Below are 20,902 nucleotides of genomic sequence, written 5' to 3'. Positions count from 1 at the left end.
ATTTGAAATAATGCTTTTGCTTTCCCTGCTCACATACATTGATTTAACTATAAAATATTCCAAGCTAAATTATGACCGCAACAAATTAACATTTACTACTACTTGGAATTTCAAAAAACAGTTCGCGCTCGTCAATCGCAAATTAATTCTCTGTCAGCGTGTAATTACTTACTCCCGATTAGTACACTTAATTAAATATTGTAGGGAATTTTAAACAGTTAACAGTTAATATACATATAATAGAATTTCATTGAGGCAACTTGCATGGAAGCGCCTACGTGCGCTAAAAAGTGTGAGAATACAAAACAAAACAAAAGAAAAACGTAGTTTTTCCTTCAATAGGGGAACAGGTTCCAGTTACATATAAGTTCAATTCTGCCGGCAACTGGTTTCGTGCTGCGAGGTAATAGGCGAAAAAACTCATAACTTCTGTTAAATAATAAAATATTCAATAATAATTACAATAATACGTCAGGCTGACTTCCCATGCAGCGCCACAATTGGAGTGACGGCTGAGACAGTTGCATATCCATATGATTTATTTATTTATTTTTCAAATGCATATTTAGCACAATCTTATTAATTATATTTACAAACAATTGATTAGTTGCGAATTTCGTTTGTGCAAAGTTCTATTCCTTTACACCGATTAGTAATTCTCTGCATAAAATTCCCTCGTGAATTTTTCTTAATTCTATATAATTTATTGTAAATGTTGGTATGAAATGAAGAACATTATACTACTACTGAATTCCCTCGTGCCTTTGTTTATACCCTATACCGATTTGCCAGGTATTGTTTAGTTACAGTTCTTGTCGATAATATGACAAAAACCAGGTTGTTCCTAAGAAGCCGTTTAAATTCTAATATAGGTGTAAGCATCACTAAAGCATGTAATTTTATGTTAATAACAGACAATGTTAAAAACACTGTTTAGAGAATTGCTCAAGTTGAAATTATGCTAATTTAAAGGTGTACGTAAAATGTGTCAGGTTTCTTCTGTGGAGAATATTCGAGACGGCTTCTTGTTTGATTTTTTTCACTGATAGTATATTTTACTGCTGTAAAAAAGTCAAAAAGATATGGCTTTCCTTTACGTTACAACCTTGCCTTAAGCATACCCTGCATCTGATATTTTCGTTGAAATTGTTTAGGAAAATAGTTGTTAACGATTCACGGTAATGTTCTAAAGCCTAAAAAAATCCATGGAATGCGGGATGCGATATTTTATCGCACTATTTTATAGAAACTCCGTGCATTAAACACCAAATAATAGAAAAAAGTTTTTTGTAATTGTGGCCTCCCTTCGTTAGGCAATAGCAAACCGCCGCGTGAAAAAGCTGCTCATAAAAAACCATTTCCCGTTCGGAGGCAGCATAAAACTGTAGTCCACAAATAGAGGGAGTAGCTCGGCTCAGCACCCAACAGAGGGTGTACGCCAATTATACAGACATATTTTTTTAAGAAAAATGTATTAAAATTATATAAGATGATAAATAACTTACTTAAAATTTATTTCGAATAATTTCGTTAAATTTAGTTTACTTACTTACTTTGCACTCTGCTAGCTAATTTTATATTTCCACATGTATATTACTTACAAAATGTTAAGTTTAGTCAAGCAGCTGCGAAATTGTTTGCTTTCGTTGAATGGCTTAAATCGACCTTTTTCTGAAGTTATGATAAAAATCAAAATACACCGGCGTTCGAGGGAATTTCGCTATGTCCTTGAAATTCTAAATGAGGGACTTTTATACTCCATAAAAGCACTGTCTTATTTGCCAGCACAGGTTTTGAATCATCTTAACTGGATGCACTTCATTCAATTATATTATCGCCAAACCATTTCTTCGTATTTTTCAAAGCTCGGAAATCTATCTGTCTATCAGAAACATATTTTTTGGTTATATAAGTTTATTAAAAAACGATAAGAAAATGTTTAGACTTTACAAAAGTTTGATACTGAACTTTTTAAATAGCCCATATTAATACTTTCTGAAAGGGTATACAGATGTTATTAAAAAGGGTGGTTAAATTTTCAGGGCCGATGTTAAATGTGAACCACACCTAAAGGTCAACTTTTTTTCAGCATTTCATTCGACATTTTTCAATTTCAGACTAATTCAATTTGAACCATGGAAAGATACTCAATCGAGCAACGCGTTAAAGTTATTCAGGCTTATTATGAAAACGGGCGTTCATATCAAAATGCTTATCGCGCACGTCGTGAAGAAAATCATCTTCAGTGATGACGCTCATTTTCACTTTAGTGGATTCGTCAATTAGCAGAATTGCCGCATTTGGGCAAATGATAATCCAAGAGTGATTGCCGAAAAATCAATGCACCCACAAAGAGAACCTCAATTATGCCTCAGCGTCATCGAAAATTTGGACCATCGGATGGAGGTGTGCCGCCGAGGCCGCAGCGGCTATTTGGCCGATGCTTTGTTTTATGCGTAATTGAGTCATACCAATATTATCATAATAAAGAGAAATTACAATAATTTTTTAAACAAATTGTATTTTATTCAAAATCAACACCGGCCCTGTATCTTAACCACCCTTTATATGTATGTGGTCATTCCTGAAACTTACTTGTATATATCTGGCATCGTTTAAATAAATATTTTAGGTTAGCTACTGTAGCTTACAGCGAATAAAATCCAGGAACCAGACCAGCCAATCCTTACGGAGAAGGTGCAAAATCTCTAGTATCTGCAAAATAGATTAACCATTCAAAACAATGATAATAAATCTAATTAAAGGTAGCTCAATTTTCTGTATTTCGTTTATGCTCAACTTTTTCAGACTAAATTATTTTGAGATAATTACAAAGTTAAAAAAATTTGCTTTTATTTTTTCAACAGTATAGGTACAATTTTTCGATTGGTATTTTAAGAAAAATTTAACAAAAACGAGTTTTGAAGACTTTGTTTACACATTTCTTAATCATAGCTATTTAATACAAAAATAGATATAAATGAAAATAAAAATAAAATTTTCATAAGAATAAACCTGCTTTCTTTTGCATTGGTGAACTTACGAAAAGTTTAATAAGCGATGGGAAGGTCTGGTTCTTCAGTAAAAAAGTCATGAATTATTTGTAAATCAGTCTTATTATTGGCTGAAAGTTTTCTTGCATTTGGGTATTCATAGATTGATAGATTGATTTAAGGTACGCACTTCAATCTCAGTGCCTTTTGTGCCCTAGACAGCCATGATATGGTAACATCCGTTGCGAGTCCTCCGACCACCAGAATCTGCAAATATATAATTACATTTTGTATATTCGTTAGCTTTTTTTGTATTAAAGTTCGTGACTAAGATTTTTCCAAAGTTATCACTGGCTCGTTAAAAGTAATTTCGTTGGAAAAGTCACAGTAAAAAATACATAGAGACAAGCATTCATTTTCTTTAAATTTTTCACACTAAATTATTTAAATTTTAGGTAATTAATTTGAGGTAATAAAATACCGTTACTAAGTGGGAAGGTAAACAAAAGGAATATTCACTCAAAGGCGTAAGAGTCATGGCTGACGAATGCTTTCAAGTCAATTTGCTTAGCACGAACTCGAATTTGTCTACGGATTATTTAATCGTTGAAAATGCAATAATTAACAAAAAATAGTAGAAAACACAATTTATTTGGTTTTAAAAATTAATTGATAATTTGCGAATTGATTACAATGGCTTGCAATAACTATGTAATGAGCTCAGGTATCCCTATTAGTAATTTCTCATATCGTGGTTCATCAGAAGCGTTATCTTTATTACCAAATTACGCCCGTTTACACTTGAGAGTAAGCGTGATACCCGTGATATGAATTTTGAGTCATGCCTATACTCCGTCTGGCAAATTTTGAGATAGTAGGGCGTATCCGACTGACAACAAATGTTCAATGCATGGCCACCGGAAAAGTCGTCCTACATTCCTAAGGGAATCATTATTTAGGCCTTTTATGATTAATTTAGTTATACAAGTGATTTTCTTGATTAATTTATTCTCCGTATCAGGTACATTTTCCGCGATTTGGGTATAATCAGAGTATAATTTTGAACTAAGTAATTATGCAAAATTAAATTTTTCCCAGCCATGTGCGCAACTTTGTTTTTAATTACCAACATACAGACACTTCCAGTTAATCATAATATGATAGACACTTGAATGATGCGTAGTTTCTCTTAATTCACTTTTATTTCAAAACAAAAGCAGCGCATTTGCAATTCAAATGCTCCTCGTTTTAATTGCATAAGCCAGTGGTTTTGAAATAAACTAACAAAATTGTTAAAAAAAGTAAAGAGCAGACGTACCCACACACACACACTCACATAGTTTATTTGCCATGTCGTGCGCTCTTGAGTGCATAAAATGCAAATAAAGCTTGCCAAAAATATTTATACGTCATTGCAGTGAGCGACGAACAAAAGTCATTATTTGAATTTGTGCGTTTTTAATGCAGTTAAATGCAAATTTAATTTGCTTTCAGCTCAATGGCCAATGGCAAAGCTAAGTGTGCATGCTTTATTCGTGTGTATGTATGTATATGTATGTATGTATACTTTAAGTGCACATAAGCAGATATATAATATATATTTGTACAATCCCTCGTATACTAAATCCTTTTGTGGCGCATGCTTAAAATCCTTGCTGACGGTGAAAACATTTATGCAGCATATCGACAGCTGGCTTGGCGTTGGCTATTCGGGGGCGAAAATCCGGAAGAAAGACTATTAAAATTGCTTTAAAACGTAACCATAAAAGTGGCGTTGTGGGGTCGCAATGTGGAAGCATGCATTTTAATACGTTTTACAGTTACGGTCATAGAAAAAGGCATAACGCGTGTAATAAAAATGACTTTAATCTCGATGGAGCTTGGTTGAAAACAAATAGATGTGCTTAAAGACAGTGCGAACACATTTCTTCTATAACTTCTAGACTTTAAAGCAACTTTCTGAAGCTGCTTATTTCTGGAGCTCATGTACGCGATAATTCAAAATCTGCTGTAGCAAACATTTTGAAATTCTGAGCAGTACTTTTTCACACAATTTACCAAGTTTGCTTGGAAGCTTTTGGCTTTGTTTTTTAATAATTATTAATCTTACATAACCCAATTAGTAGTTTCTTTAGGCGAAAACTGTTTTTTGAGATTTCAAGTGCAATGGGAAAAATTGAAAAAATCGAAAAAACGCTACCCGGGAAACATCTCTTTCAACAAATGCAGTTTAAGGTGGCTGCCGTAGCCTAAGAAGTTGATGCCTGAGAACATTCAAAAGTGCCGAGGTTCAAATCTCTTGGCATAAAATACCAAATGATAGAAAAGTTTGTTTTTAAATAACGGTCGCCCCGCGCCAGGCAATGGCGAACATTTCGGTGTATTTCTGCCATGAAAAAGTTCCTCATAAAAACCCATTTGCCATTCGGAGTCGGCTCCCTCCCTCGGTAGGTCCTCCTTTTACGGAAAAACATCAAGACGCACACCAGAAATAGGAGGAAGCGCTCGGCCAAATACCCAATAGAAGTGTACACGTAAGTTTTTTATTGTTCAAATGATTACTCAGCGGAAACTGACCAAATAAACTAAGAAGAGTTGTGTTTTTTTTCCTCGCTAATTGCTAATAAGCTATTTAAGTAAGATTCTTGCTGCTCGTGTTCGCTCAGTGATAGAAGCTCAACCAATTTTATCCTTATCTTTGCCTTCTTATCTTTGTTCCCTATATCCCTCTCTTTATATCTATCTTTGCCTATATCTCTACCTTGTTCTTCATCTTCATCTTATTTTTTAAGGAATGAGGAAAGCATCGAAATCCTATGGCCACTGTGGACGTCAGTGTAGGACTTTAAACCGAACTAAAACCCCCTCTTCTTCCAACGGTTACTTCTGCCGGAACCTTGCCGTTAAGTAGTACGTCGAGAGGTCGTTATGGAGTATGTTAAATCAAATCAGCCAGTCTCTGTTAGTACGAGAATCTGTCTGGTCTTCGTCTTGCAGCGACTCTTCAGCATTTCTATCAGCTTGGATCTCGAACTGTAGGTACTTGGGGCAGGTTCGCCTTTCGGTCGAATCTTCATCAGGCATCGATTTCATTATACGCGCTGCTACACCACTTAGGACTCGCTATTTTCCAGGTTTACCACACATTTGCATTGTAAGGTTTGCCTCTGTAGGATGCTGGCCAAACACCATGCAGAGGTCTTCTCTTTCGGTATTCGGGCAAAAGGGGTCGTTTTCCGAATTAAAGAGGTGTATCTGAAGAGTATCTCTTTAAAACGTCCGTGACCGCTCAGCAGTTACGTCACGTAGAAGTCAACCACCCCGTGCTTCCTTCGATACCATTTCGCTATGTCTGGTAACTGGTTTGGGCGTCCAGCTTCCATTATTTGAAAGATCCCAGCGTCGCCGCTACTCTCTGATGGTTTGTTATCTCTCTTCTTCTCTAATAACAACGAGCGGTATTATAGGTTATACAGCTTCTGCAGCTCTTTGACCGAGAGATCTACCTCTATCTCTATGTCTATCTCTATGTCTATCTCTATCTCTATCTCTATCTCTATATCTATCTCCATCTCTATCTCCATCTCTATCTCTATACCTATTTCTATCTCTATCTTTATCCCTAACCCTGTCTCTATCTCTATTTCTATCTCTATTTCTATCTCTATTTCTATCTCTATTTCTACCTCTATCTCTATCACTATCACTATCTTTATCTCTATCTCTATCTCTATCTCTATCTCTATCTCTATCTCTATCTCTATCTCTATCACTATCTCTATCACTATCTCTATCTCTGTCTCTATCTCTATCTTTATCTATCTTAAGGTTTTAGTTGCTCCCTCTAAAAAATTCATTCAGCTTGTCTCCATTTCCATGGCCACCACCGTATACGGGTCAGTCACGCAATTTATAAATGTCAGCAGTGCATTTGCATAAATGCTGAAAATGCAAAAATAGCTCAACAGTGAGCAAACGCGCACTAGGCTTAAAAACCGTTATGCACTAAATAAGCAAAGCCGAACGCAGCAAATTTTTTTAGGGGCCTGACACCGGTAAATGACCATTTAGCGTTGGTGTATTTCAATGCATCCGTTGGGCCTTATGGCTGCCAAATATTTACGCAAAATGCTACATCCATTGTTGTAGTTGTAGTTGTTAGCCGTTAACTTTGTTTTAGTGTTGCCATTGTGTCCATTATTGCAGAGCGCCATAATGAGGCAATTTATTTAATTCAATTAATTTGATGACATTAAAAAGGCCGCCAACTGCTAAATGTATGTGTGTGTATATACGCACGTATGTATGCGAATGCATCTAGTTTTAGCACCAACCAACAACAACACTAAAAGTCAATAAGTTAGTACGGCTAGGACCGAATGGGTGCCTAGAGAGAATGGGGCAAGGTGAAACCACAAATGCAATTTTTCACGCTAAAGCACCGTTGCTTTCGTGGCATTAGTTGCGCTTTAGAGTTGGTAAATAAATTCGCTACATGCAGAAAATATATGTACGTGTGTGTAGATGGGGTCACACCTACAAGCGCATACATTTATTTATTTGTTGCTATTTAGTGCCGCTACCTCAATTCACATCAATAAATTATGTCCATTTAGTGTATAAATAAATTGAGCGCTTTATTTGGCACTAAATTTAGAGCGCCTAAAATGAATGTAAATAAATACATACACCCGTACATTTACACTATGCAATAAATATAAATTTTTCGTACTCGCCACCGCTATATGTGTACGTGTGTATGTGGTATGCACAGTGATTAAATTTTGACTTCATAATTTCACTTTGCTCTACTTTGTTGCCTTTAAAGTGAATTTAATGATATTTTATTAAGTGGAGCCGACCCCTCCTGCTATTCTTCTGTTTCAAGTGCTCATTTCCTGCATGTCTTCATTAACTCACGACAACACAGACGCACACACACACACACTGAACCTCAAACACCAATACCCAGTAGAATAGCGTTCATCAGACATCAGGCGTGCGTGTTGTGCAAAACTTTGGTAATAAAACGTTTAAACACGTCTCAGCAGACGTCTGTCATTGCGCCACTCCACCAATTGCCCCACCTGAACGCCCCACACTCTCATTACTCCTCATTTCGTTTTACTAGTTTCGTATTGCACGCCCACTCAGTTGAGCACCAGCGGCGCTGCGGTATCGTTTCGGCGTTTACTGTGATCTTCATCGGAAGTACTTAAAAGTGCAGTAAAAAATATATTGCCGTGTATTCGTAGATTTTCTTGTATTATTTTACTTAAACTTATTCTAAAGGAGGTGCTGTTGGTTTGGGATTGGGCGAGTTTTCACCTCAGTGGCCAAAGGAATTGATGTAACTTTTGATCGGAAAATCTGAACGTGAAGTCAAGGGTATCAGAAGCGGTGATGCATTTGGATTTTTTGTTTAAATTATGATGGTACATGTCAGCTGGAAAGTTTTATTAATCTATTTTTTTATGTGCTAAAATTGCTGAGGATTAAGTTCATAAATGGTACTACTTCTCAGCTGCTTTCGCAGTGCCAATAGGCCACCGCAGAAGTTACGACTAGACCCTATTGGGCTAGTAATGGACTACTGTCAAAGTTAAATATCGATGTGGCGAGGATGATGTAAGAACAGCCTTAAGATTGAAATATTTGCAATATACAAATCGGATCTCAAGATAGAAATCGTTAACATTTCTACAAATACATATATAAGTCACAGGATAATATACTTCATGCTCAGTCGAGACTGTTGTTATCAGAAGGTTAACTTTTTATAATGAAATAAAATCATTCAAAAACATTGAGCGATTTTCTTATAGAATTTTTAAAGAGGAATGACTCTGGCCGTGCATATGAATATTATCGGTTGATTGGTGCTGAATGGGTAACTTAGATATTGTAGCTTCCGAAGGTGGTTTCTAGAAAAGGCTTGCCAGACTGGCAAATCGGAGATGAAACTTAAAAAAATATATAATACTAGCTTTACCCGGGGCGCGTTACTACGCCAACAACTAAAATAAATTTAAGAAAAATAACTTGAAAGAAAAATCAGTACACAAATATTCAATTCATTCTATACCAATTTATTGATTTTGTTTATTTCGAAACAAATTGTGGCATTACAAAGTTTAGTTTCAATTCGATGTTTATTGAAGTGCTGTGGAATACACAATATTTCTTGTTTTTGCATCTGGTGCGTAGACGAATAAATCAGAAGGTTTTCCGACACGTGAGCATGGATTCTCCAAATTTAATCCACACACTTGTAACGACTGTCCTTGTGCTTTGTTAATAGTCATTGCGAAATCACTGTAAACGTGTTAATTCGAATGGGATGTCTATGAATGTGATAATTCGTTTCCTCTGTGTAAAAATACATGGTCATACTGGTTATTCAACGGAAGGTTAGTCTGTAGAGATTTTAAGCTACCATTTTTTCTGCCAATGGGTTGAAAATGGATGGCATGAGAATAGTTGGTGTTTTGCTATGAAATAATCACCTTCCGTCCCTCCAATTTAAATTCATCCCTCCATTCAGAGAGAAGTAACATAGGCTCGTAGCGCTGCATAAGAAAAGTAAGCGATAGTAGGTCGAGCTACAGAGGCGCCTCGGGAAAGGATTGTGGTAAAGCCGTACGATAATTATTGAGATGATACTCAAAATAATCAATATTTTAAAGTTTTCTATAAAAAATATCAAAAGCTTGCAGAAAAAGAAGCAAAATATTGCAGAAAATTTCGGTTTACATAAATAGTTTTTTATGTTCTTTCTGATACTCTTTTCGAATTTTGTATGATTAAAAAATTCCTAAGCGATCTCTGCAAAAATTATTATAAAGAAACACATTTCATATAGAAAGAAGTATGTATATATCTATATCAATCTCCAAAGTAATGATCAAGACGCATTTATTAAAGGTGGTGTCACTAGACCAACAACAATGTTTTGTACGTTTGAATGTCAAAGCAAAGTATTGCCAAAGTAGGAAACAAAGAACGGATTCGCCGTGTTTCATTCTGGGCTGACAGCCACATGGACACAGCAAAAGAAAAAAAAACATATCACCTGATTTAGCGATAGCATTTTTAATAGTTTCACCTTGGTAGTGATTATTTCGGATTGTTATTTATATAAAAAACAATTTATATATAAAAAACAATTTTCACTTTTCATCCAACAAAATTTAACTCAATATACTTATACTTTTATAGTGCTTTTATGTTATCTCTTGTTGGTTCTTTCAAAAGGCTTAAGGGATTTTGGCTATGGAGAAAATTATTTCTAGATTGAATAACGAGGGACATTCTACAATGATATGAGGGATGGTTAGTGTGACTGTACAGTAAAATCGACATAACGGCTGGGGCTCATTGCGTAACAGATGTGCATGTGGGATAGTAGAGTGCCCTAAGTCGAGTCTAACGAAGCATTTGCTCATTGCAGCAGAGGTCGAATGAGGAAGTTTTACGCACCAGCATTTAGAGTTGATATTTTTGTACGCATGATTGTAGTTGAGCTAATATGACCTTGTTCCTTTGGTAGCGCCGCAGGAAGCGGAATTTTTCTAAGTGTGAAGAAGAGATTTCGCGGCTAATTTAGCGCCTTCATCAGTTGGTTCGTTACCAGTTATGTCAACATAGCCTGGTGACAACATTAGTTTCACATTCTCACCTAGCTCGATTAGCATTTGCTGTATGGCCACTATGGGTTCACTGGTATTGCTAACGTTTCTGATGCCTTCAAATAAGGAAAGGCGGTAGCCACCCTTATTCCCGAACCCTATTTCATGAAATCCTTTTTCCCGACAACCGCTTTCCCGACAGATATTTTTCCCGAATCTAATTCCCGATAACTTTTTTTCCCGGAAAATATTTTTCTTCTCATACGCTCTTGGCTCTAGCCTTTGTTCCCGAGGAGGATGTCGCATTGACTTTGGAATTTGTGGTGGATGAAATACCAGAAGAACTCCTTCCTATAGTCGACTAAATCAGGGAATTTTACGTCATCGAACGACCTGGTAGAGGACGAAGAAGAGCTGTACCTCCCAGATATCCAGTTTCGACATGGAACTAGTATAAGTCTGCACGAGGGGCACCACAAGACAAATAACGCAAGTGAAGGATGGCACAATCGTTTTCCTCTACTTGTGGGAAAGCTTTATCCAGACTTATATCCAGCTTTAAAGAGTTCCGAAAAGAATAGGCGGATGTTGAAATTATGTTAGCTGAACTCAGTTTTAGGCGATCTGTAAAAGTGGCACCAAAAAAAAAAAAATGGATAGAAATCCAAAATCGCTTGCGGTCCATTGTTTTACAATATGAAGAATACAAAAATTCTGGCTCTGTTTCCTCATATCTAACGTTATTGGCACACAATATTGCTGTTTGATGGACTCCATTTTGATACTACGATTTACATATATAAATAAAATCCCTTTTACTATTTTTATTATTTTTTAACTGTCGGGACTTGCGTTTTTGGCAAAAAAGTTGTAGGGAAATAGAATTCGGGAAAAGAGACGGGAATCCAGAAAGGGTATCAGTGCATATAATGTGGCATTTTTTTGTAGATTTGGCAGATAAAAGGGCTGCTAAAGTCGCTTGCACTTCAGTGTCAAATGCGCTTGCCACAGCTGGAAGTAGGCCATGTCTTTGAATGGTACCGTTTCAATCCATAACAGCCAAGTCTGCGCCGGTATTGGATTTGAACCGTCTGTAAAAAGAAACACCCAATGCTTTTCCGAGAAAGGCTGAATTGTTTCTGTCATCTTTCATTCTTTCATCTTTGGCATGACTTGTAAGACCCGTAATAAATGATTCAGTGTTAAGCAACCAAGGTGGCTGTTTTATAGCTGAAGCAGGCAATGCAGTAATATCCATAATATTGTTGAAAAAAAATAACATATCTACATACTTATATTTATATATATCAGGGAAACTTGAAACGCGTCTTACCATTTGCCTTTAGTTTACAGGCCACAACTTTCATTACCTCGGAGTTTGTTTGATTCCAAAAATCAACACACATCCAAAATTGAATTCACTAAATGTACGCAGATGTATAAAATTCGGTCCGAATCGAATTTAGTACTTCCTTAATTGTTTATATTTTTTTGCAATAAATAAACTTTTATACAAAAATTAGGAAAATGTATAGTTTTCCTTAAACATTTTCCCATTGCGAATGCTTTGCCATGTTACGCTCTCTAGTGGAGGGTTTTGAAAAAAATAAACATCAAAAATTAATTGATGGCACCCAATAACAATATACATAAACAAATTTTCTTCCAAAAAAACGTAAACAAAAAATTAATTTTATAATAATAAGGAAAATTAAAAATATAGAAGCTCGAAGTCCATTTATAATTGCCAATATAATACTTCGATTGCCGAAATTTGTCGAATTGGTCATATTGCCTAAGAACAAATTGAGCCGCCCTAACATATATAAATGTCTGTTAGTATTTTGTCCTCCTTTCAACCCATCATTCTAAAGTCACTCAAAATAATTTGCAAGCTGACGATTTTGTGTCATTTGTCGAGCTGTCCCCTAATTATAAGCAAACTCACCCAAAACTAAACCTTTGCCCATACCCTGTCAAACGCAGAGAGGTCACATTTGAAGCACATCGAGAAATACTCGTAGATAGATAAAAGTTTCGTTTCCCAAGGACACACTCGAGATGGTTGACGCTAAAGGGCGCGGTGTGGGGAATTTCCTTAATTAAATTGTGTGTGGAAACTTTGCGAAAACTTTTGTGGCATGCGTTCAAGTAGGCCGTCTTGGCTATGTTACGTGCGATTTCTATTTATAAAAATAATAAAAATAATTTATCAAACTAGGCGACAGCTGGTGAATATCAATAAAAACAATATTTGCGAAAGAAGACGATGCTGATGACCAAAGCAAGAAAAAAATCGCCAAAGAAATGAAACGAATAAAAAAAGGAACAATATGTCAAACTAACAGGACCAAGTAGGCCACGGCAGCAACTTGCGTGCAAGCGTTTAATGCCTAATGCGTTCGTTGCATGGCGCGGGCGAGAGATGCCAAACACCGCAGTGACCGACATATCATTAGTGTTGGCGATGAACCGGACAAACGTCAGCAAGTCAAACACGTGCTTACAGACATGTAAGTATAAAGCAAGAAAGGCGCATAAGTTGTGTGTATGTGTAGATACACACACGTACACATCTACACAGAATCCTGCTTGCGCTAGTATTTCGAATTGTAATGCTAGGCACTAAGTCGGCCGGGCAGCAGCAGCAGTTGAAAATTACCAGCAAAGTCCAGGCGGAAGCGCACAAATGCCGGAAATTAACAGTAAAGCCAGTCGTTATAATACGCTCAAGTTGGCAAGTCATCCGGACTGGACAGGGAGTTGAGCTGCAGGAAAAAGTGCAAAAAGTAGAAAAATAAGAAACTCCTAACTTAAGCCACCTAAGTAAAATGAGTAGAAGTTTGTTTTGGCGCTTACGCTAGCCTTTCTTGCATCCACGGGGAAGCCAGTACGTATATGTGTGTGTATGTGCGTAAGTGTATGTGTGTGTTAATAATGATGAGCACAAATGTCGCAGAAGATGGACAGCAAAAAAAATGTATTACATGACTTTTCAAGCGCTAAAACGTCACAGTTCTTTTGAACAAAAAAAAAAAAATAATAATCAAAAAGAAAACGAAAATAAAAAATATGCACTGCCTTAATTTAAGTTATTTGTGCGCACTTTTCTCATTGCTTGCTTTTTCACATTCTTATATTTTTTTAACTTTGTATCCTCACACTAATTGGTGCCACATTAGTCGTTTGGTCGCCACCAGCGTCGCCACCATGTCTCCGCGACGCAATTCATGTTTGCTCTCTACTACAGCTACTTGAACTTTTTCTTTGCCGTTAGTGCTTGCAGTTATGCGACGTGTGTTTATTTTTTTCCTTTATTGCAATAAATTTTTCCTTAGTGTTAGTGCGATGCGCATATTTTTATTGCTGTTTAAGCTCTTTGAAATAATCCATTATTGCGCATCCTTCCACTGCGGCCATTGCTTGAGATTTAGGTAGATTACGATCGGTCATTAAGACGCGGAAGTATTTCAATATGCTGCCCAATTTCTGTGTCACCAGATGGCGGTAAATTACATCATCATTTTGTGCTTTGCTGCAAGAGTTAGTCAAGAAATGAGCACTTGGCGTGAAAAATTTTAAGTCAAGTGGCGGCTGAGCGGCAGCTGAAGCGCTACTAAATTCTTTGATGATCAGTGAAATAGCAACAGAAGTGAGCTATAATTAAAGTTGGGCTAGATAATGGTCTCATATTTCTTTTCGGGTATTTTCTTAGGCTTGATTTACTTCGAATATCCGGTCGGCAGTAGATTCACCAGGTATGAAGCCACGCTGATGGCAACCAAGTGGCTATGCATCCTATTCAGCAGAGGAGTTGCATGCATCTCACTGGATGGGCGCTGTATTTAAGTCACTAACTCTTCGGCTCCTTCATCTTTATTGTTCTTGCGTGTTTTTCCGTAGTTGGAGAAAGGAATGTTAGCTCTACCGTCAATGGTTGGCGTTTAGATATTCGATATCATTATCGTCTCTCTGGCCTCCGCTGTTTTTACAATTCATGTATTGTAGCATCGCTCTCTTCATAGTTTAATCCCATTCGGAATACAAGTCATCATGTTGCCATTTTTAATCTTAGTGAAATCTACACAATACACCTCTTTTTAGGTTTCCAAAGTTCCTTCGGGAGAACCGGAAAAGAGCAGTAAAAGAAGAAAGTTGTGAGGGTGAAAGTATCAAAATGATGCAGGTTCAAAAAATTGGCAAGGCAAATATTTGCTTAGGATTTATTGTTTAACAATTCTTTGCACCTTGACGGCGGCGAGTAACGCAGCCGATGGAACGATGACCTGTATGAGCATTACGACGACATAGACATAGCGAATGGATACAAACACTCTTGCTCTAAAAGTATTCGATGCTGCGGTACCAGCTGGTGGTAGCAGAGGAAGATGAAGGTCTCCTCTGCGTTGGAAAGACCAGGTGGAGAAGGACTTGGCTTCACTTGGTGTTTCCAATTGGCGCCGGTTAGCACGAGAAAGAAACGACTGGCGCGCTTTGTGAAACTCGGCCAAAATCGCGTATGCGGTTATTACACCAATCAAGGGGAAGAAGAAGAAGAAATAGCAAACTGGTACTGATTTTTTAATGCAATGGGAAAAAAGTTCACTGTTCATCTGGTGAGGTACTGTAATTTAACCAATTGCGACATGGCAGATGAGCTTTCATGAAATGTTATTGCTGTACCACTTTTACTAGCTTGGAAGAGTTAAGCATAGCGCTTGCTTCCCGTCAGCTCTTGATTAGCAAATCATTCCGAAGCAGGTACGGTGTGGAAAAACTTAGTAATTGCAGCACAGCCAGAGATGTTTTCGAAGAAACTAACTTAAAGCAGATCTAAACTCAAGAGATTATCAATGAACTATGATTCAAGAGAAGTTACAACATTAGTTCGAGTTAGGCTAAATTTGGAAAATCGCCAAAAAACGCAGATGTGACTACCATAGCATGCGTATGACAAAATAGTAAGGGGGTTTCTCTATTTGAAATGCATACCTTTGGGACTCTTTTGAGGAAATCAATCTTCTTACTGCGAGACGTGCAGAGCGTGAGCGATTCACGATGAGTTTTGCATGACGGAAGAAAGTCGGAAACTGTCAGACATCCACTCCACATCTCTCACGCATCTGCATTAAAAGGGTTGCACTCTGCAAGCATTTTAGTCACAGGATATGCAGCACAAAGGCCCTCCATATATTGTTTCTTTTTTTGTGTGCTCTGAATGGTCTCTCTCTCTCTGGCTAAATGCATTTTCGCATTTAACCGTTATATGTGTGCTTGCCTCACGGTACGTGCCCATAAGTGAGTACATTGAAAAATATATTACAGTAGCTTATAAAACGTGTCATACCAGCACAAATGCACAGCGCTGTTAACTCTGACACACACTCGCATACAATGGTTTTACAAAAACAATAAAAATGAGCATAAAAATAACAGTTAGAATGGCAATAGCCGCTGCACAGGGTGTGCAAAAGTGCAGTAAAAGCCAAAAGTTGGCAAACAGTTTAGTATTACTAGGGTGCCTACTACTAAATTGGGTACTTATGTAGCTGAGGCAAGTGTAAATGTATAGAAGCGTAGAAACTGCATAACGAAATACCGCCGAGAAAAAATTCGTTCATGCTATAACTTTTGATTACAATGGGAATATTGGGTAAAAATCAGCAGCATAAAAGAAAATATTGTCATGGCTGTCAGCCTGTGGAAATGACAGGTACTAAGAGTGCGGCAAGATAGAAGTTAGAGCAACAAACCAAGCTATTGAGCGAAGAATTGCATACACAAAATGGCCAACTCCACTCCGTCCGTGGCCAAGTCCTGCACAGGCGCCACTCTTTTCATCCCAAAGGAAAAACTCGTCTCAAAATTCAATGCATTGCAAATTTCAATTTCAATTGAGTAGCTTTTATTTGCATGTGTGTGTGTGTGATTGTCTGTTTGTATGCATCACTTAGTATGTTTATGCGTATTGCGTCCAGTTGGCATTTTGTGCAGGTCCATTGAATGGCTGCGATTTGCATTCGGCAGATTTGCTGCCATTTCAAATGCAAAACCAAAGTGTGAAAACGAAGTTCGATTTGGCTAAAATTTAGATTTCTCGTTTGGGAAAACTTTTTAGCCACAAACACACACCTACACATCAGATGCACACATTTGCGTGCCAGCACACAAACAAACATGTAAGTACGGGTAACAAAGGCGACTTCAGTTACTGGCTTTTAAGTACTTTGCTGCTGTTGTTGTTTGTTTTTTTTTTGTTTTTGTTTTGGATTATATTGATGGTCGGTTGTCGATTTCAATTTGATAGCCGTGTTACTGGCAGTCATACGTACACTTCGGTAGCCAAGTGTTGTGCGGAGGTGTGGCATAAAATAGAGAGTCAGAAACATGCGCGTATAGTACACATACATATATATGCACACACACACACACTGCTGGCCTTTATTTGGACTTCTTGTTATTATTGCAAGTAAAATTGTTTGCTTCTAATAGAAACAGGAACTTTTTCCATTACATAGTCATATTTATTTCCGGTAAACAAATGCTATGGCTCCAGCTTTAGAAAGAAATGACAAATAGAAAAGAGAGGAAGAGGAAATATTGTACAAAAATTCGAGGGGCTTGGTTAAGCAATATAATTTGTTCATATATTTTAAATAAAAATTAAAGATATAAATATTTTTTTTTCCTGTAATATAATTAACGCTTTCACCATTTTTGGGTGTTTTGCCGATAAAAAAAAATATAAATAAATAAATAGAAAGCAGTTTTATACTACATTAAAATATGGCTTTTTTAGAATTTCTTAAAGGAAATGGACAAAACTATTAATTTACTTAAGCTCTATTTTTTCAAGTGGCTAAGATGCTAAGAAATTTGAGCTTTCAAGGAAACTTTTCAAGCCAGTAGAGTAAAAATGTATATGTACATACTTATATATCTCTAAGGTTTTTTAACAAAAACTTAACAAAATAATAAAGTCAACATAATATAATAAATAACATAAAATAAAATAAATCTAAACTGGATATATACACCAAAGGAATCTGCAGGAGCCATAGGGAGGAAGATGAAACCGCCAAACATGCGTTGACATCGCACCCAACGCTGACACCTAAGCGAGACAAACAGCTGGGTAAACATATTTTACCAGAGCAGGAAATAAAACTTAATAAAAAGGGCAGATATTAAAATTTCTTAAGGAAGTTGGGCTCAGAGAAATACTCTGAAAAATAAAATAAAATACCATAATAAACTAAAAAATAACACAAATAAAGGTAAAAACACTAAATAACATAAAATAATGAATATTATAAATAAAAGAAAAGAAAATAAAATAAATATAAATAAAATAAAGCAAAATACACGAAAATGGAAATAAAAATTAAACTATAGTATAAAAAAATTAATATAAAGTGATATGAAGTAATAAAAATATAATAAACTGACATTAATTAATAAAAAATAAAATAAAGAATATAAAATGATAAGAATAAAATAAAATACTAAAAAAAAAATTATGTAAAATAATAAATAAACAAAAGATGACAAAGTAAAATAAATTGAAATGAAATAAAGTGAAATAAAAAAATGGAAATAAAAATCAAAGCAATATAAAAACGAAAAAAATATATATAAAATGAAATAATGCAAAATTAAATAAATTTAAATAAATTGAAATAAAGTAATAAAAAAATGTAAGTAAAGTAAAAAAAAAAATAAAATAAAATGACATGAAATAAATTAAACAAAACAAACCAATGAAAAGATATAAATTAATAAATAAGTAAAATACAATTAATAAAATAAAATAAATTTAAATAAATTAAAACAAATTAAAATAAATAAATATAATAAATTAAAAAAATAAAATAAAATGAAATAACAGTAAAACAGTAACAGTAAAAAAAATATAAAAAAAAAACAAAAACAAAAAGTCAAAAATTAAAGGAAAATAAAAATAATGAAATAAATTTTATATCAGTATCTAAAATAATACATAAATAAAATAAGATTAAATAAATTAAAATAAAATAAAATAAAATAAAATAAAATTCACGGTGCCCATTCCCATCCCCATGATCTCGAAATGGAATGGACAGACGCACAATCATCCAATTTATGGTTGAAAAGAGGAAAACTATTTTCTGTAGCAGATGGTTTCGCAATCGCTATCCAGGACCAAGTTATTCGAACAAGAAATTTCCGAAAGTCAATACATGGCGAGGCAATAGAAGATAGGTGCCGAAGGTGCGGCATTTACGGCGAAACAATCGACCATGTAATTGCTGGATGTAGCGTACTTGCACCCCGTGCATATGTCATGAGACATAACAATATAACAAAGATCCTCCACTAACAACTTGCGATAAAACACGGTCTCTTACAAGCAGAAGTCTTGTATTTTAAATATGAACCAAAGGCAATATTGGAAAATGCGAGTTTTAAACTGTACTGGGATAGATTTATATCCACAGATAAAACAGCAGCTGCCAACAAACCTGACATTATCTTGTTCGACAAGACAAATAAAACGATCGAAGTAATCGATATAGCGGTGCCCCTTAATCGCAACATCCAAAGCACATACTCCATCAAAGTATCGAAGTATGCAGCTTTGATCATAGAACTTAAACGGATGTACAAAGCGAGGAAAGTTAATATAGTACCAATAATTATATCTTCCACTGGATTAGTGCCTAAGCATTTAATAAAAAACTTGAAGAAGTATGACCGCCAACACTTCTTAGAAAACATGCAGAAGTCGACCATACTGGACTCATGGGCAATAGTTCGTAGATATTAAATATTTAAACAATAGTAATCGCATGGGCGTAGAACTTGGACTACGCTCCACCAGAGCACAATCCCTTGAAAATTTTATCCGGGATGTGTAATCTCCGGCAATAGCCGAGATGGATTAAGCTCAAAAATAAAATAAAATAAAATAAAATAAAATAAAACAAAATAAAATTAAAAAAAAAAAACAAATGATATTAATTGATATGAAATAATAAGAAGGAAATAAAACAAGTTTAAATAAAATCAAGTGAAATAATAAAATAAAATAAAATAATAATAAATAAAAAGAATAATAAAATAATAGGACTATGAATAAGTTCGTGCGGTTTTACAACAGATGGCGTAACTTGATTATTATTCCATCGATCCACATTTCCAAACATTCATTGGAGAGCTACTGTCGTAAGGCACAAACGTCAGTATAAGTTTTTTATTTGAAGCGTAAACAACAATATTTTTACCACACTTGAAAATGTCGAATTTCGTGCCAAATAATGTGTTTTTGTGGGGAATTCTTCTTCATTATTTTAATATGAAGAAAAAAGCAGCCGAAAGTCATCGTATCTTGGTGGAAGTTTATGGTGAGCATGCTCTATCTGAGCGAACGTGCCAGAAGTGGTTTGCACGCTTTAAAAGTGGTGATTTTGGCTTGGAAGACGAAGAACGCGAGGGTGCGCCGCCAAAGTTCATGGATACCGAATTGGAGGAATTGCTCGATCAAGATCCGGCTCAAACGCAAGAAGAGGTTGCAAAAACTTTGGGAGTTGATCAATCAACCATTTCCAAACGTTTAAAAGCCATGGGAATGATCCGAAAGGTAGGCCATTGGGTGCCGTATGAATTGAAGCCAAGAGACGTTGAACGCCGTTTTATGGCATGCGAACAACTGCTTCAACGGCACAAAAGAAAGGGTTTTTTGCATCGAATTGTGACTGGCGATGAAAAGTGGGTCCATTACGACAATCCAAAACGTCGGGCAACGTATGGATACCCTGGCCATGCTTCAACATCGACGTCGGCGCAGAATATTCATGGCCTGAAGGTTATGCTGTGTATCTGGTGGGACCAGCTGGGTGTTGTGTATTATGAGCTACTGAAACCGAATGAAACGATTACGGGGGATGTCTACCGACGACAATTGATGCGTTTGAGCCGAGCACTGCGAGAAAAACGGCCGCAATACACCGATAGACACGACAAAGTTATTTTGCAACATGACAATGCTCGGCCACATGTTGCACAAGTGGTCAAAACATACTTAGAAACGCTCAAATGGGATGTCCTACCCCACCCGCCGTATAGTCCAGACCTTGCGCCATCCGATTACTATCTCTTCCGATCGATGCAACATGGCCTGGCTGACCAGCACTTCCGTAATTACGATGAAGTCAAAAAATGGATCGATTCGTGGATTGCGGCAAAACCGACCGAATTTTTCACAAAGGGAATCCGTGAATTGCCAGAAAGATGGGAAAAAGT

At 36.1% G+C, this 20,902-nt stretch overlaps 1 protein-coding gene and 1 long non-coding RNA gene across 2 annotated transcripts in view; one reads left to right on the top strand and one right to left on the bottom strand.

The window, feature by feature from the left end:
• Nucleotides 1-20,902, top strand: part of LOC128863409 (lachesin) — a 146,832-nt gene that overhangs the window by 66,339 nt on the left and 59,591 nt on the right. The window lies entirely within an intron of this gene.
• LOC128865322 (uncharacterized) lies at nt 1,608-3,239 on the bottom strand. The gene is made up of 3 exons (XR_008454784.1): nt 3,044-3,239; nt 2,596-2,715; nt 1,608-1,882 (listed from the first exon to the last, which is right to left on the bottom strand). It is a non-coding gene; the product is annotated as an uncharacterized LOC128865322 (long non-coding RNA).

The sequence above is a fragment of the Anastrepha ludens genome, chromosome 5 (genome assembly GCF_028408465.1).
Source record: "Anastrepha ludens isolate Willacy chromosome 5, idAnaLude1.1, whole genome shotgun sequence".
Taxonomy (NCBI): domain Eukaryota; kingdom Metazoa; phylum Arthropoda; class Insecta; order Diptera; family Tephritidae; genus Anastrepha; species Anastrepha ludens.
This window is presented reverse-complemented; position numbering and strand designations above follow the sequence as displayed.